General features: G+C 39.3%; 1 protein-coding gene across 33 annotated transcripts in view; it reads right to left on the reverse strand.

Moving 5' to 3' along the window:
* Positions 1-19,020, reverse strand: part of Nrxn3 (neurexin 3) — a 1,553,154-nt gene that overhangs the window by 529,671 nt on the left and 1,004,463 nt on the right. The window lies entirely within an intron of this gene.

Genomic DNA, 19,020 nt, shown 5'->3' on the forward strand with positions numbered 1-19,020 from the left:
TACTGATGTTTTGTATTCTCATTCTTGCTAGGTCTATAACAGGACTAATAAGAACAGGCTCAGCTCACTCATTACCAAGCAAACAGTCACAGAGTCATGCTTTAACCTTAAGAGGAAGAACACGAAGCACTTTTATTCTTCTTCTAGAATGAGTCTCCTCTTGAGTTCCTACTGGAAGCTGGGGGTGGGGTGTAGCATGGTTGTTGCTTTAGGAGTTACTCAGCAGGTGGTGGTTACTAAATGTGGCACTGGGGAGCAGTAATAAATAAATAAATACAAACTACAAGAAACTCTTGGCCCTTACTTTTCAGCCCCCGCTCTCCCAGAAGAGTTAAAGAAAAATTAGGAAGAACAGAAATAGCTGTGCCCCCACCCCACTTACCAAATGTCGAAGAAACTTTTAATTACTTAGTTTAATATCATACAAATATGAAAATGTGCAGGGCAAAAGGAAAATTATAAAATTAAAAGTAATTCATACATTATTAAGTCTCTTCTCTGACACATTCCATCTCCCAGCCATACATTTGACAAGCACCTACCATAATGGCTAATTCCAAGATAACTGTATTAGGAATAAAGCCGGAAGTTAATTGCTGTGATAGGGTGGTACCATAATCCAAAAGAAATTTACAAGAAGAAAATGAGGCACCGAGAGCATACATGAACAGGAAAATAAAGGCAATGTGAAGACACGGAGCTCACAGAGGGCCATGTGGAAGCCATAGAGATGGGAGCCATCAGGGAACATCTAATCTGCCACCTTGATCTTGGATACCAAGGCACAAAACTGCTAAGATGATTTCTGTTCTTTGGTCACCTCTACTTACATTTTGTACTGACAGCCCCACAAAACCAATGCAAGGCTGTTGATGAAAATAATGCATTTGTGGAAATGGAGATCCAGGAAAGAATTTTGCATCTATCTGTACCTTGGGTTCTTGGGTCAGAGATTAAGGAACTTCTGCAAAGGAGGCCCTTTTGGCTCCTTTCCCGAGAGGTGTCATTTTAATTGAAGTCCAAGTGAACTGTGTCTCTTGGAATCCTTGAGTGTATAATTTCCATGGTCAGATCTCACCACCTTGAAAATGGTCTGTGAAACTCCTCTCTAAGCTGCCTTCAATTTCATTTGGGGAATGTAATTATTCTGGGCAAAAAAAATGCAGAAATGTCTTTAGATTTTAAGAGTCATGTGACCTAAAAACATGTAAGAATCATTGATGACTTCAAAGCACCCATTTTACAGATGAATAAAGCCAACCCCATAAAGGACTATTTCCTCCAAATGTGTTAAAAATGTTGACAAAAATAAGATCCAAATCTCTTGCCTTCTCGTAAAAGGCACCAAATTGTGTTTTCACAGGAGCTAAACATTTTACCTGAGGTCCCCTTGGGCAAAAGATATCCTTTATCTTTTCAAAGTATATTGATGTGTACAAGAAATTCAAGTTTTAGTGTATTCATTTAGATAGTCAGCTTGTCAGTTCTTCAACTCTTGCCAATATCGAAACTATGTTATATAGATGTGAAGCCTTAAGGATGACATGACTACGTGGAGATATCGGTGTAGGTAGAGGACAAGTAATTCCACTGAAGGATGTTTCCTAAGGCTCCAAGTCCCAGCTCCTAAATTGCTATGAATGTGAATATAAATCTGTTACCTTTCACATGAGGAATGGTTAAGAGTCAAGGTGCAATTCAAATCCCATCTCCCCGATAATTACTCTTTGACAGAGCCAAGGCAAACAGACCAGAGATTGCATGCATGCTGTACTTACAGGTACAACTTCAAATGTATAAACCTCCCAGCCTCCAACTTCAAAGAGCTATACATTGAGCTACAAAGAGTCACATGGATGAGCTATAAGCTGATCAAGGACATGGAGGCCCATAGTTTCCCACCTACTCCCTCACCATGTATGTTCATTGCTGGTATTGACTACTTGCTCCAGGAGTCTGTGACTATTAATGGCCATTTGCCTTCTCTTATGTACAGCACTCTCTCCCTGTTTTGGAGGGCCTCTGTGTGGGCTGCATAGCTACCAAGGTAGCCATCTACCTGTCTGCATGTTTGCTTTCCCTGAATTCCTGAAGTGAAAATGGGAAATTCTGTGTTAAACAGAAGTCTGACCCATTGATAGGTACTTGAAAAGATTGTCCTTCTTTTCCCTTTCCTTTCTTCTCCTTCTTCCTAGTGTCTCAGAATTGTGAGTGCAGAGAACAGCCCTAAACTCAGCACCAATGCTGTGGTGTTTGACATGCATAGGAAAAGATTTAAGAATTTAGTATTTTACTTTTCTTTTGAAGGAAGCTGTGGGCACAAGAGGCTCAGGAAGACAGTGGCTTTTGATTACTTCCTAAAACACTGACTGACATATACACCTTCATAAAGTCAACTTAACATGGTAGATGAGTGAACACTGCAAACATTCTAGCTTCCTCTAACCAATGTTTTTTTTTCCTCATGCCCAGGATATACTGAGTTGTATATAGTATAAGCCCCAGGCATGTTGACGTCCTCTCTCCCACCTCCTCAGTGTCCACGAGTCACAGAATAGCAAGGGTACACTTGGACAAAAAAATAAAGAATAGCACATAAGCTAATGGCTGCTTGCCCTAAAGTGGCAGATTGCCAAGCCCCAGGCAGGTCCTTCTGCCACATTAGAATTACAACTTACCCAGGGGTCTGGGGGGTCAACAAAGGAGAGAAAGAAATCAGTTTAGAAGTTAAATCTCTGCTCCCATGCCCTCCTACTCTCTGTTTTCCAAGCAGCCTACTATTCTTCCCAAGGCACTCTAGTTCTTTCTCTACCTCTAGGTTTTGATTTCACCAACATCTTCCTAGAAAACAATCGTGCTGCTAATTGCAACCTGTCATTCGTCAGTTAATATCCTCAGGCTTGACTTAAGCATTCCAAAATTCAAAAACTATCCTGCTCAAGTCACAATACACTTTCCTTTCCTTGTGGCCTTTTGAAACTCATATGGCACCAAACAAATGTGTTTCGTGGATGCAAGTCCACAGATGCACCTCTCTCTTCCCTATACATGCATGATTGTGGAAATGACTGTTCACTCAGGGCTTTTGATCAGAACTGCTTTTTTCTAGACTTGGCCACATAGGATTTAGTACTAAATAGATGGTTTAACCATGTTCCCGTGTTCTGATTTTCATCTTTATTAGGTACCAAACCACATGCAAATTTCATCCATTCCTTTTTTCCCCCATAGTCAACACTCTTATCAAATATGTACATTGCCCCCTTTTTGACCCATTCCAGTAATTCAATTCATCATATATCTAGAATGTCCTTTTCCCTTGAGGTTCTCCCAAACCCTTTTCTTGATTTAAGTTGCAAAAACAGTGCTGGCTTGAAGTCTGGAGGCTATTAAATATGTGGTTGGGTCTCCTAGACCCTTTATCAAGTATGTCTTTATCAAGGTAATAAATGTGTCTTTGGAACCCTGAACAGAATTCCAAATTTTCATTTGTTTAGAAACGTTTCTCATATTACTAGGTTCATGATCATAGCAGCTTACACTAAGATATAGAGAACTTTCTGGGTTAGTAGGTACTTGATCTTGTAAGTAGAACACACCATTTCTCTAGAAAAAAATGAATCCAAGCTCAGGAGACTTGACAAGAAACCCTTTTGAAAACAGAGGCCTGCCTGCTCTTCTCTGATGCTGTGGGTGGTAAGTGGGTCGGTGGTATGACTATGATATCGGGCTTTCTATTTTTATAATGTGTCAAGGATGCTGAGGAATTCATCCCCCAAACTGAGAAGTGCAGAATAGCACCAGATCCTAAATCATGCAGAGACAATATACACCTATGTTGTGGGAGGTTGTGGGAGTGGGGTGAGGGATTTGTCAGAAGCACTCCCCAGCACAGACCATGCTGTTTGCTGGCTTAGCCTAGTTTGTGGGCCTTAAGTAGGAGAGAATTTGCTTTTATGTTCTTCTTTTTCAAATTAGCCTCTTTTGCTGTATAAGCATGAAGTACCAAGTTCATATTCTGTGATCCATGTGAAAAAGCCAGGTAAAGAGAACATTTTTAACCCTAGCCCTAGTGTGTGGACATTGTTGGTTGGTGGAGAAAGACAGATTCCTAGGACTCTGCTAGTGAGCCAGTCCAGCCAAAATAGTGAGTTCCAGGTTCAAAAAGTAAGGTGGAGAGCAACAGCAACTATGTCTACTTATGGAATCCACATGCCCATGTGTTGTGAGCATTTTACATAAAGTCATGAGCACACATAGGCATACCACACACACTAATCTCATTATGTCAAGCCTTACAAGTAGACTGTACAGGGAGGAATATTAATTACTTTCAAATACAAAGTAAATATATAATTATGCTTATGAGAAACGTGGTTTCTATCTTTGAGGTAGTTTTTCTTAGCACATTACTAATACTAAGCAAGTGAAACTCAGACATAAGTTTATAATACTTGAGAATTTTCAGTTCAAACCATGACCAAGATTATTCCACAACTCAAATTTGTAAGCAGTTCTCCTCTGCTTTAGCTAAGTGAACGGCCTTCTACACACCATGGAAGTAGGTGGATAGGAAGGAGTGGGAGCTAGGCGTGATACTAACTTTCTCATCAAGTTTTCACCTTCCCATTTAATCTACTCAAGTTAGGTCAGTGCTTCACCCAGAATACACTAGAACATCAGCCTCGGACTCCATTCTTACTCAATTTTCTGACTCAAAACTAAAGAATATATATATTCTTTATATATATATTGAAAAGCTGAACGTTTTCTGTATGGGATTGTGCAAAGAGGAGGGTAGAGGAGAAAAAGAATATAGATCTTAGGAGAAAAGTGTCCTCTCATGGAGCTGCAAATTGAAGATAAAGAAGCCTGCTCTTTGGATACAGTGTTTATCATTTAGCCTGAAATAAAGCAAAGCCTACTTTCTCTCCTGGACAAGGCAATGATGATGCTGGAATACGATGGCTAAGTCCTGTGTATATGTCAACAAAGCACTGCTGGTCAATAGGGAAGCAAGATAGGTGGGACTAGGAGTTGAGAAGGATTCTGGGAAAGAGAGACACGGCAGAGACAAGGTAGCCTGCCAGAGAAGTAACAGGTCTGGACCCTTTTCTCTGGTAAGAGAAATACTTAGATTAACAATTATGGGTTAGCCAGTAAGAAACAAGCAAACAGCCAACAGCTTCATAATTAATATAACCTCCTGTGTGTTATTTGGGGACTGCAACTGTGGAAGAGGCCAAGCAGCTGGTGGTGGAAAAAACCAAAGTGGCTGGCAGAGGAAAACTCAAGTTACAGGAATCATTTGACAAGTTATAGCATAGTAACCACACAGGCTATGATTGTCCTTTCTCTGGCCACCCCTTTCTTATGTTTCTCTTTGTTTGTTTCTGCAAATATCTCAGCCTGGTATTCTGCAGAAAAAAAACAGAAAAAAGTGAAAAAGAAATAAAATGGATGGTCACAAAGCGTCTCAAAGTCAGTTTGTAAAAAAGACATATGATCTTACAATGTTTGACATAACCTCACCCATCTCTGTGGTGTTCTCCTCAAAAGGGAGTGGTCTGAGGTGACAAGGATCAAACTTCCTTTTATAGAAGTACTACCTTCACTTACTTTCCCTTTTTTTCATCTACACCCTTTAGAAATCTGTTTATCAAGAAACACCTGAGATTTGAATTTTGGAAAGACACTGAAGCTGAAATTATTGACACTGAAGGAGATCAAACTATTTTTAAGGACATAAACACAGAAAACTCAGAAGTATTATGACTATTCTGCAGAAGGTTTCAACACAAGCAAATGAAGAAAAAAATCCTAAGAACTGGTAGGACATTACTGTATTAAAGAAATCAATGCTGCAAATTTTGAAAACTATAAGCAATCATGACCTATGGTTTCCTCACAGGCATTTCAATCTCAGGCAGATCAATTTATGGCATTCTGACAGATGTCCTTCCCCACAGAGATGCAAAACACAGGAGAATTGTCAACTTGTCACAACTCTCTTTCCTGAATCTGTTTTGATAAGACAGTAGAGAAAAGTTTAAAGTGGAACCTGAAAAATCTCATCTTACAATTTCTTAACCTGTATGTCAATTGCTCAAGGATAATATGATAATTTTATTAGGATTGTAGGTTACTGATGTTCCTCTTGCTTCATCCATTAAAGAATACCAAATATTTCCTGTACTGAATTTGATATGATGGCCTTCCTGTATTATTAGGTATTTTTTACCTGTCTAATGTGTCTTATCACCAAATGTACATCCTGCTGTAGATAAAAAATTCTACATAGTGGTATCTACTTCCCAGCATCATACTACCATGGTCACTTCTCATTCATCTCCACCATCATCACCATCATTGTCATTATTACCTTGTCACAATCATCACCATCACTACTACCTGTAGAGGGAGTTTCTGTCCCACCTGTTTCCACAGTTTATTAGTCCAAATAAACACACAAAGACATATTAATTATAAAACTGTTTGGTCAATGTCTAGGGCTTCTTACTGGTTAGCTCTCTCTTAATTATTAACCCTTTATCTACTAATAAACACATTTCTACATGGTCTTATCTTAACAGAGAAGACTTCAGCACGTTATTCCTTCATTTACTATGTGGCATTCCTCTCCTGGCCTTTCTCTGCCTTCCTCTTCCCCAGCCTTCTCCTAGACTGGTAGCCTCACATATACTCCAATTTGGCTAATCAATGTTTTATTCATCAACCAATAAGAGAAACATATATAGAGAAGGACATCATCCACCAATTACCACCATCACCACCACCACCAACACTACTGCTCCTACCACCAGAAGTAAAACAACTGCTGTCCAGAGAAATTCAAGCATTTGTCTTTTAAAATAGCTGACATCTGAGGAACTATCTGATACTTGTTACTTACACTCCACTCAGCAGGAACGGAGGTTGGCAGGGAATTTTAGCAGAGTATCTTATTTTTAAAATATTTCACACCGCCCCCTTGCCCTCCGTATCTCAGAGAATTTCAGCAATACATTTTGAGGTTCTGATGCCAGTCAACCACCTTCTTCCCAGACACACGAAGCTTCAAAAGTGGACCTGCAACTCCAATGCCAAGATGGGCTACCCAAATGAAATACAAATACTACAGCTACCAAGATCTCTTCATTTGGGGAATAAACCAGTAAGGGAACCTCAAACATAAAATCAGACTAAAATTCAAACTAAAATCTCTGTGTGGCGTGGGTGTTTGAAAACATGACCTAAGGAGGCAGCTTTACATCTCTGCTTCCAAAGGGAGGTCATTGGCAGGTGAATGGAATTAGGTGGACTGGACAAAATTAATGGGACTTTTAACTTCAGTCATGGCTCGAGACAAAGCCACCTGCTTAGCTTCTGCCAGAATACACTGTCCAAATGATCCCCTTTCCTATTTAGTCCAGTTGCTGTGAAGTGAGATGAACAGATCTTCTCAGGTTAATGTTGGGTACATATCAGGTCCCTAAACACAGGAGGCTGTTTCCAAAAACTGGCAGTTACTCTTTCAGCCTGAGAGCATAGTGAGGTGTGTGGAGGTGCTAGGGGGAGCTCTGCCATAGGGAATGGCTTTGGTGGTTCAGCGTGGAGCTAGCAGAATTGGGGGAAAATGGTTAACAAGAAGATTAATGGCATTTAGAAAGTAGAGATTCTTAACATTGACTAATAGCAATAGTGACTATTATTAGGTGCTAATGATCATGAAGTGGCTCCAACAGTGTGAAGATTTCATGTTTCCTTAAAACATTTCATGCTATTTTATATTATCATAATGTTCCTTTAGGTAGACAAATATCTCTTTCTTATGAGAAGGGTGTGTGTGTTTGTATATCTGTATGTGTGTGAGAGGGAGGGAGAGGGAGACAGAGAGAGAGAGAGAGAAAGGGAGGGACAGACGGACGGACGGATGGACAGACGGACAGACAGACACAGAGAGACAGAGAGATGCAGAGAGACAGACAGACACAGAGACAAAGAGACTGGGGGAGGGAGGCAGAGAGGGAGACACAATGATACAGAGACATAGAAAGTGTCACAGAAACATAGAGAATCACGGCAGACCTACAGAAAGAAATGAATACCATGTAAATGGGCACACCAGTCAGCCTCCAGCAATCTTCAAAGAGGGGATTATCTTCCCCTTCTCCTTTGTCCTTTTTCAAAGGTTCTGAACTTCTAGACAAAATATTCAGTCCTAGTTCCCCACAGTTTGAAAGTGGAAAGATCTGATATCTCTGATAGAATCAGTCTGCCTCACAATCAAGGGAAACCACAGAAAGACAGCACTACTAATTGGTTTCATAGCAAGAGGCTTAAAATTCATGTTGTGGAGAAGAAAATGTATTGGTTATTACCACAGTTGTCATTCCATTGGTCTTCCGCATCAGTCTCATGTTGCAGCTATTTCAAAATACTATGCTTACTATATATAGCTCATTGTGCTGAAGAATACATTCAAGCATTTGTAGATAAACGCTGGATATTAAGTATAATTACTAACATGATATCTCACTTCTTATCAGTTCAAGTTTTTTTTCTACTTACTGTGATTTGACAACTTAGAGTAGCTAAAATCATGCCCAGTTTATGAATTGTGAATTCCAATGACTAGCTATCATAAAGTTTAAAGGGATTAACTGGCAGGACTTGAACCCAACTCCTTTGGCTCTAGATGTCACACATGTTAAACAATCAGTTTATGTAACCTATCACCAGATAGAATTATTTCTTGGTGCTAGCAAGCGCTGAGTTGATTAGGAGAAGGGTCAGGCTACTTCCCAAAGGCTGGGGAAAATTCATTTCTAGTAATACAGAGACTGGCAACAGTATGGAACCAGATGGCCTATAGTTTTGTGATCATTTCTCTGCCAAGAGTTTTCTAAGACCGAAGAAGTCAAGTTGAATTTTCGAAACAGACAAAGGGAATTAAGGAAAGCATTCAGAAAGAAGAAACAATTGAGTTTCATAGCTTCTTTTCCTGTTGTTTTGATAAAATACTCTGATGAAAGTTAAAGGATAAAGAGTTTATTCCATTTCACTGTTTAAGGATACAGTTTATCATTGCAGGGAAGTCAAGGAAGTAAGAGCTTGAAGCAGAGTGTCATAATGCTCCAAAATTAGAAACAGAGAGCAATGGGTACTCATTGCTACTCACTTTCCTTTTTCCATTGATATAGTCCAGGATCTACAGGCAGAGAATGGTGCCATCCTCAGTGGGAAGTTCTGTCCATCTTAATTAGCAGAACCAAGACCTCCACAGGTAAGGTCATGATCCCATCCCCCGGGTGATTATAGATTCTGATTACAGATTCTCACAAGTTGACAATTAACATTAAACAACATAATTTGCATCATGAAATGTTTGGTTGAGAAAAGAAGAAAGCCTCCTAATTGTCCTCCTAATGGAATATGGGAGTGATCTTATCCAGTGAAAATGTATGAATAATAGTAATAATAATGTATTAATAATAATAAAAAGAAGTGATAACAAAAAGGAGTGAAGGGTAATAAGAGAGAAGAGAAAGAAAAAGGGGGAGAAAGGAAAGAGAACCTTTGAGAGCTGTAGCCACTTTTCCTCTGAACCTAAAATACAAACCACTGTTTCCTCTTTTCAGGTCTTCTCAGCCCACCCGATGTGATGGCAGTCAAGGTGGTCTGAAGCCAACTTGGCTTGGGAGAAGAGTCCAACAGAAAGGCAGCTTACTCCTTGGCCTGAGAATATGGCCCTCTGCTATTTAGCACTAAATACATGAGAACTGTTTTTCCATCATTTCTACATTTCCCTGTCTCTCATCCAGGTCTTCCAACTCTGCTCCCCCATTCCCTCTCATGTTTACAGCCCACTGTGTTAATTTTTGGTGCTTATATGTGTATATGTTTAGGAATGACAACATGAGACTGGATGAGGGGGCCTGTGTATGGACAAAACTGATTTTCACTTTCTCAGTAGTCAAAGACTTGCTGTAGCTGTTGATCTTCTAATGGGGCCTTGGAACTTTTGCTCCATCCATATTAGAATGTTGGCTGATGTTATCATTATTCAGGTCTTGTTTGGGCAACCATATTGTTGAGATTTCATGGGCACAGCTTCCAGGTCACATATAGAAGTCATTTTCTTATGTGTGCAGCACACTTTAAATGAGCATATTTTAGCTAGAAAAAAAATAAAGAAGTATGCTTAAGGTTTTACATGCCTTCTTAGATATGCAAAGCAAAATAGGAAAATAAACTGCTTTTGATGTCTACATTTGTTTCTGGAAACCACCAAAGAGCTTCATTAAGTAACAGTCTTCACAGATGAGCTGATTTTCCCCATTACTTGAGACTGATTGCTCTTTTTCTTTCCTTCACAGATAACAGATGGCTAGAAATGCATTTCTGCCACACAATATTTAGGATCAACTGGGATTAGCACGCTATTCTCCCTTCATAGCTGCCCACTGTGGGTTTTATTGACTGTGTACTACAATACCAGGAGACATTTTACTAATCTCCAAAAACAATGGATGTTGAAAAGGGCTCTTTGGATTGCATGCAGGATGTCACAGGGACACATGTGGTTCTTAGACCTTTCTTCTCTTCTGGTCTATAGGCAGATGGATTTCAAGAGAAAAGAAATTAGATTAAAGAGGGGAAATAGAAAGGGATTATATATTAAGTTCATTCCAGTATTATTTCCATATAATTTTCCACTTACTAAATAAGAGCTATTCCACGAGATGAAACCATTGGAGCCACTTAAAGAAAACCTATATTTTACTTCTAATTTTTGAGCAGTCATACACATGATCAACCAAAATTCTCCTCTTGGCTTGGAGGCCTCCTATAAGAAGTTCTTGAGAGGAAAAAATAAGAAGTTCTTGAGAGGAGAAACTAGTTCTCATAGCTATCAGATTCCCAGTCTCATTTTCTAATGCTAGAGATGTTACCATCCATGAAGGCTCTTACTCCATCCTCCATGGAGCAGCCACATCTAGACCACAGTTTTCTAGACAACGCAAGTCCCTCTGTGGACAGTAGAGAAGCACCTTCCTTTGTCACACAGATGTCTTGAGGGGCCTTTTCTATAGAAAAGCTGTAAGGTACTAAATGCAAGGTTGCTTTCCTCAGCAAACTACCTCTTTCCCAAACATACAAGCAATGTAAAGAAAGATCAAGTGGTATGTACAATCACATCAAACTGGTTTGGGGACCACCTCCCTATTCCTTCAACATCAAATCCTGCTACATTGACTAACTAATGGTCCAGGTTATACTTTCATCCATGGTGAATCTCAGAGGATCTTATCTTCTTACCTTATCTAACCTCTCTGGAGCTTTGAGGTGTTCACGTCGATCTCAAAGTGTCCAAACTTCATGGGACTCATGTCAGTCAATGGATGTGGCTGGTCAAGTCTTTGCATATATCCTGAACATTGCTTTCAAAGTTAACAAGTTTTCAAATGACAGAGATGAGGATGATCTTCTTAGATGACTGAGGAAAATTATGTTCCAGTTCCATATGTAAGGACAGTCTCACTACAGATATCAGCAGCCCCAACACCTCTACTGCATTTTCTGTGTCATTGGAGGGCCTTCATGTCTTTCTGTGAATGCTACCTCTCCATGTTGTCTGGAATCCTCTGAATTCATTCTTAGGTCTAAAATAGTTCCTAATGTGCTATCACTGGCTGCCCCCTTCCTCACCCAACACATACACACACACACACACACACACACACACACTGTTTCCAGTCACCTGCCCCTGTCTTCAGAGACAATCTCCAAACTGATGTTGAAGAAACCATACATGCAAAAGGATGTTCTATGTTCTGCTGCTGCCTTCCTAGTTGGCATGATATCTGGAAACATGATGTTAGCCACAAGGTCTGAGAGACATCAGAGGGAATGCTTCTTTTATTCTGTATAAATATACCTGGTAATTAAAAAAGGAAATATCAAGAGGAGTTTAGAGCTAGAACAAAAAAAATAACTAGATTTCAGTTTTGAGCCTGGTGAGTCTGAAAGCTTTACTCCCAGGGAGGATGCTCTATTAAGATCTTAAGAGATAAAGCTGCACCTGATTATTGTGCGTTATCGGTATGCCAATCACCCTGATATCAGATGTACTTCATTTGGAATCATGGAGGGACAGGAACATGATTTACATTTTCTAATGGATAAACACTTTTGGTCAGTATAATAGGATATATAAATAATCCTTGTTTTGATAGAAAGGATCTGCTGAGTAGTGTCATGAGGTTTACATTTTGATAGACAAGGAGAATATGAAGATATTGATGCAGTTAAGCTAATGATTTCTCACCAAAGTTTTCCTTAGTTTCTCTTCCATCATTTCCCATATGAAATGTTTCTGTTTAGGTCTTTTGCTTTGGTGACATTGTTTAGTAGTATTTGCCTTGGTAACCCCATAGGACCCATCCTATGGAATGAACTACTCCTTCTAACTATAGGAACCGAAGGTCTGCATGTTTAATCTCCTCCAGTACCTATAACCACATGCTGAACTTTATGGATAAAGACAATGAGAACTCAATTGTTTTTTAGTTATTACTTCTCAACCTTTGATTTACTTGCAAACAGCTTTGAATGATCCAAGCCTTTGTTAATGACATGACATCATTTTTCAGTCTCATAACACTGAAGCCATTACCTAGCAGGCTATTCTTACTCTACTTACTGAACTGTAGCAGTGGCTACAATTATGACTTCTTTTGACTCTGGACCACTTTCCGTTCAGTCTCCCAGCAGTTCTATGCCTTAGTGAATATAAGAGGACACTGATACAGTTCTTAGATGTTGATCAGAGAGGTTTTACTAATGCCCAGCTACCCTTATTTCAGTCCTTTGCTCAAAGTCCTCCAGTGGCCACTCACCACAAACATGCAGGAAATTTGAACTTTGCTTTATGGTCATTTAAATTTGCTTCAAGTGGGCCTCAGCCCCATCACATGTATTATAGATTTCATTTTATTCCCTTATACTCACTGCCAGACTTTGAAAAAATCATTATTTCCAGAAATAAAGAATCCATGTAATTTTTCCCATCTTCTTTTTTGTTTGTATTACCAGAACGTGTGTCAATTGCTGAGTGTCAAAGACAAAATGACTCTTTCCCTTAACACTCTAAGTCTGCCGTATTTACAAATTGGTTGAGGAATGGAATCTCTTCAGGAATTTCCAGATGCTACCACCTGCATACATTCTTGTATCAGGATTCCTAATTGATATTTCACTTTCCTGAATCCTTCCATAATACAACCTCAGTAATAGAATAGCATGTGGATTCTGATAGATCATAATGCATCTGCATTACAGTGTGAGCATCTTGAAGGCTCAGTCTATCTGGATGTTTTATTTAGAGGCCAAAATGTGATAACAGACAATTTGACCACCATTATATCATGGAGACCACGGAAAGTTCACAGGGAGAGTGGTTTCTAAGTGTTTAAGGTTAAGTTCAGCATGTGGTTATAGGTACTGGAGGAGATTAAACATGCAGACCTTCGGTTCCTATAGTTAGAAGGAGTAGTTCATTCCATAGGATGGGTCCTATGGGGTTACCAAGGCAAATACTACTAAACAATGTCACCAAAGCAAAAGACCTAAACAGAAACATTTCATATGGGAAATGATGGAAGAGAAACTAAGGAAACTAAGGACAAGCAGCAAGTCATAGGATGAATGGGAAGTAGTGAAATGTGAATTAGTGTTTTTCATAAAAGACTCCCTACTCCCCTCTCCCCCCTCAAATATAAGCACAACATGCACACAACACACACACACACACACACATATGCACCATCATGCAAACACACACACAAAACTTAGTGTTATCTAATATAAGAATCATAGAGCTGGAAATTTTTCTAGACTTTTGGAAATTGAGAGATATGAGACTATACAAATGAGAGAAGATTATTTGCCTAAATAAGACATTATAAATATATTATCTATAATATGAATGTTATATATGTGCATGTATATATAATGTAAAAAGGGTTAGATAATTGGTTCAGTGGGAATAAAAGTATAAGGCAATTGCCTAAATTATGGTTGTTTGCATTTTAAAAGTAGAACCTGGGAAGATTAGACAGGAAAAATATATCTGTCTTGAAAACAGAAAAAAAAACAAGTGATAATTTTTTGCTGGGGAAATATATGTGGGGAAACTTGTTGGCCTCTCTTCACAGGAAAGAGTTGCTGTGGAATGTTCCACAGATGGAAGAATCCTCTAAATGTCAGGAAAGTGGGGTGGTGAAGTGCAGACATACACAAATTGCTCTATTGCTGCCTACTATAATGGCCATTGAGGCTTCATTAATTCTTCTTCACACCTTCTTTAAATACTTATCAAAGCAGAAGACACTGAGGACCGAAGAACCTAGAAGAATTTTCCATTGCATCATGCATCTTTCATGTAGGGTAATAATATTTTAGTAACAAGGGTTGAGAAAAGAAGATGCATGGAAAGGGGGAAAGTCAAAGGAACAGGTGTGATTGTAATTGTTTGTATGCGTATGTGCGGTGTATGCATATGTGTGTGTTTTGTGCATATGTGTGTGTCTGTGTGTGTTTGCTTATGTGTGTGTATAAAGGCCAGAGGTTGACATTGGAAGATTTCCTCTATTGCTCCCCAGAAATAGGGGCTCTCAATTGAATCTGTAATTCTGTATGTCTGCTAGACTAGCTAGCCAGCAGGCCCTAGAATCCACCTGTCTCTACCTCCTTCCAGCAGACCTACACCACTGTAGCCTTTTCCGTGTGTCTTAAGGTACAAACTCAGATCCTCATGATAGAACAGCAAATATGCTACCCACTGATTCACACTCTGACCCTGACCAGGAAGGAAGAATTATAATAAGACCGTGTATACTATGCCACTAACTTATGATTTTCTCTTCAATTCCCTTTACAGCATGATTTACAATCTAGAATGCCTCCACAATCCAAGCAGGAAGTTAAAACTCACAGAGCAAGCTTAGTTCCAGAATTTTGATATTCAAGAATGCCATGCTTAGTTCTTATCGGAAGAACTGGTCAGTGTTTTCCCTGTTGGTGGAAGGATAGGAAATGAAGGGACTGTATAGATAATGTCATAAATATCCACTACTGATCTTCTCAAGCAAATTCTAGAAGCACAGAAATAATGTAGCTGGGGTTGAAACAGCTTCAGATATGCCAAGAATATCTAATTGTTTTCATTTTTAGGAGGATCATACCACTTTTTAAATGTCTCAATTTTTCTTCCAACCATGTTGCAGAGTGCATTATACTCATCCATAAGCCTAACGCAACTGCTTTATAAAAACTTGTATCATCAGACTTCAGAAGAGCATTAACTATGTCCTTTACTTCTGATACCTCTTTTCAGTACATTACCTGGAAAGAAAACTATGATGTAAGGAAAGCAAGAAGCACATGGGTCTACAAAAACAGTATTTGAAGATGACAGTGGAAAAGTAAGGTTTTCGCTATATGGGGCTGAGGTTGCATTGACTTGTGTGTGTATTTGTGGAAGGATATTTCAAGCCTTTGATGCTGCTTCTATTTTGTCAGCATTATCTAAACTCCAGCCACCTGAGAAGAGGGTGACTCAGTTGAGGAATAGCCTCTACATGTTGGGCCTATTGTTATATCTACAAGACATTTTCTTGAGTGCTGATTGACAGAGGAAGGTTTAGCCTATTGTGACAGTATCACCTCTAGGCAGAGAGTGCTGGGTTACATAGAGAATCTAGCAGAAAACAGGCCAGTGAATAGAATTCCTTCGAGGTCTTTGCCACAGCCCCTCAATGTGAACTACAATCTTTAAAGCAAAATAAATCCTTTCCTCCCTGAGTTGCTTTGTGTCCAGAGTTTACTACATCAACAAGAAACCAAAGTAGGACAACCATACAGTGTACCCAAGTCTGTGCTGAATAGATATCACTGCAATTTGTACCATGTCCCAGTGGTAACATTTTAGTTCCCCTCTTGAAATTACTTCAGGAATGAGTAAAGAAAACATGGAGAAAATTCTGGAACTAGGAATCAGCCAACGAAGCTGGATTGAAAAACTCAGCTTAATAAGCCAAAACCATCCCTAGGTAGGCCAAATTGTTCTGGCTAAATAGAGAATGGAAGTAATTTGATTTCCCATGAAATATTGGCTGCTCTATTCTAGCCATGGAAATATACAATTCTATGAAAATTTTCCCTTTGGATATCAATTTTACCTATGAGGGAAAGGAATGTGAAAAAATATGTATTAATAGGAATTGGTTACAGCACTTGAGGTATTTTTTTAACTGTGTTCTTTGTGTGGTTTTGATGAAATATTTTCTGTATTAGGGTGTCTTTCTAGTACTGGCTCTAAGGATCTGGACTATGGTGGGTTCCTTGTGCTAATTTACTGGGCGCCCTACTCCACCTTTAAAATACACCCACAAAGCCACCACCCTCACCCTTCCCTTCCATTTCTCCTCCCTCTATACTTTCAGACTAATTAGTATGGGCTTTGGGTAAAAGCATCGTTGAAAGACAGAACTTTGAATCCTAGTCTCTACGCAAATGAGTAAGGGCCAATGAGAAGATAGAATTGCTAACAGGATGTGCGTGCTAGACATGCATGCAACAGAAACAAAACTTAAGTCATCAGAAGCAATATGATTATTAGATTTAATTTTTAGGAATTGCTGTTTGATACTATGGATGGCATTAAACATCTCATTTAGTTATCAAAATTGAGTTAAACTGTAGATGGTACTCATTGCTATGCTACGGATAAGGAAACTAAGGATTGGCAAAGAGTATCTGGACCTAAGTTACAAGGAACTCCTTCAGGTCCACTTCTCTCTCCATTTTCTTGTTCTTTCGCCTTTCTCTTTGTCCTCCTCTTCCTCCTGCTCCCCCTCTTCTGGCCACCATTACCTCCTTCCTCTCTTCCTCTTCCTCCTTTTCATCATCCTTTCATTAAGACTTCCCCATCGTAATTATTTTCCCCCTGTCCCTGTGGATTTGATGAATGATAGGAAGTATACACAGCAAGTCCCATATTCTATGGAAGCATCATAACAAAAGTGGGTCTGTTACCATGGAGGCACATCAGGGAAAGATTTTCAGAGCTGACAGCGTATGAATCAAAACATTAAAGATGCTCAGGACAAGTATCTGTGGCACACACACACACACACACACATTTAGTGTTTGTTAAGAATATGTTGTGAAGGGCATCATTAACTTTACTTTCACATGAAAAAGCAAAGCCCCACAGGTTTAAATAGCAAACTGGCTCTGGGCCAAGGAGCCAGCGAGCTGGAGACCTGAGGCTGGTACCTAAGTGTCCTAATTCAAAATGTATTTCTGTCTCTGCACTGATGGCCTTCAGACTCAGTGGTTGAAACCTCTCATTCTTCAGTGTAAACACATTCACCAGAGTAAATGCTTGTCCTGAGAGAGTTAAAAATTACATACAAATGAGCAAAAGTCACAGCCAATTTGCCAATACTTCCAGTACGTGCTTATATTTCCTCCAGTAACTGGAATAATTACATAAAAGAAAGGATGAAGAAAGACACCTGATGCTGAGAGTGTTTGCAAGAAGGTCTTCCTAATGAGCCCTCTGCCCATCCATTTTGTTGCCTGTAAAGGAAGGGTGTGAATGAACACTGCCACTGTGGATCTGCTAAGAACTACTTGCTCCCATCAATTACATTGAATTTTCTGACAAACCTCTACTGCTCATGGGAAATTTCTTGACAGGACGTTAATAAATCTACCTAACCTTGTCACCCTTCCCCAACATGCCAAATTTGCAACATTCAAGATAAATAACGTTCATGCATTATGAGGCTGAACTCAGCTCCTCAGAATTTCCATAAGGCTCTGTCAGGTTAATGAGAGAACTCTTCTTTTTTTCCTTTGTTTCTACAGAGTATAAAAGAAAAGATCCAACTTGAGAAAAGCGGCAAGTAGGCAGTTCACAAGCCTTGCTGCTGGACCTATTTGGGATTCCAGAGTTCATGGGAATCAGGAAGGATTTGGTCAACACCCATCACCAGGTTAGGGAAGTATACAGACTTCCTAGGATAGATATAGCCTCACAAACACTAATGGCAAGCCTTGAGACTACCCTGCCAAGATAAAAGGTGTTATTTTCAGGTATGATTTCTACCCAAATCATTAACTTCCAGTTGCAAAGAGTAAATGATCAACCACTAGAGCCAAGCTCATTGTCCGAGAGCAAGTGTGATTACTGTGTTCAAGAAAAGCAAAGCATTCTGCATGGTGTTCCTATAGTTAACTGTGGTAACTTCAGGAAACACAGGGTCAGAGACAGGAGTTCAAATCTCTGCTCTGCTAACTGCAAATTTCTAATGTAGACATGATAATGCTACACATTCCATTGCGTTATTTAAGCAGAGAATTGATTGTGATAACACAACCAAAACCCTTGACACTCAACCGCCATACATAGTAAGCACTCAGAAAGGATAACCCTTCTATAGAGTATACTGTTAGCTCATTCATTGCCTGGGAATCCCTGACATTCCAAGTCAAGCTGAGCTGGTTATCATCTACTCTACTTTTATGATATTCTGCATGTGCCTTAATAAACATACACAGCAGATGATGATAAATATTTGATTATTTGATCATATCTGCATCCTTTAGAATACAAAATCTCAAAAAGATAACAAATCTGAAATTTCAGTTTATGTTCCATTGCACTTATCTCCAAGATCTACATAGTACCTGTTATGTGGGATGTCACCATAAATGTTTGTCCAGTTACCAGATGAATGCATTATTTCATTTTGTTCCCCTAGAAGGGAAAAATGGAATGATCTAATTTCTAAGTTGAAGGCCAACTGAATACATGGTGACATATCAGTGTCAACTGAGATTTTTCTGTTCTGTTTTGTTTTCTTGATAAAATTATGGGAAGGAAGTGCTCTTAAGTTCCTGTATGTGACTTGTATAATTCCTAACAGTAGATACAGGATGCCATGA

This window comes from Mesocricetus auratus, unplaced genomic scaffold (assembly GCF_017639785.1).
Source record: "Mesocricetus auratus isolate SY011 unplaced genomic scaffold, BCM_Maur_2.0 Super-Scaffold_15014, whole genome shotgun sequence".
Classification (NCBI taxonomy): Eukaryota; Metazoa; Chordata; class Mammalia; order Rodentia; family Cricetidae; genus Mesocricetus; species Mesocricetus auratus.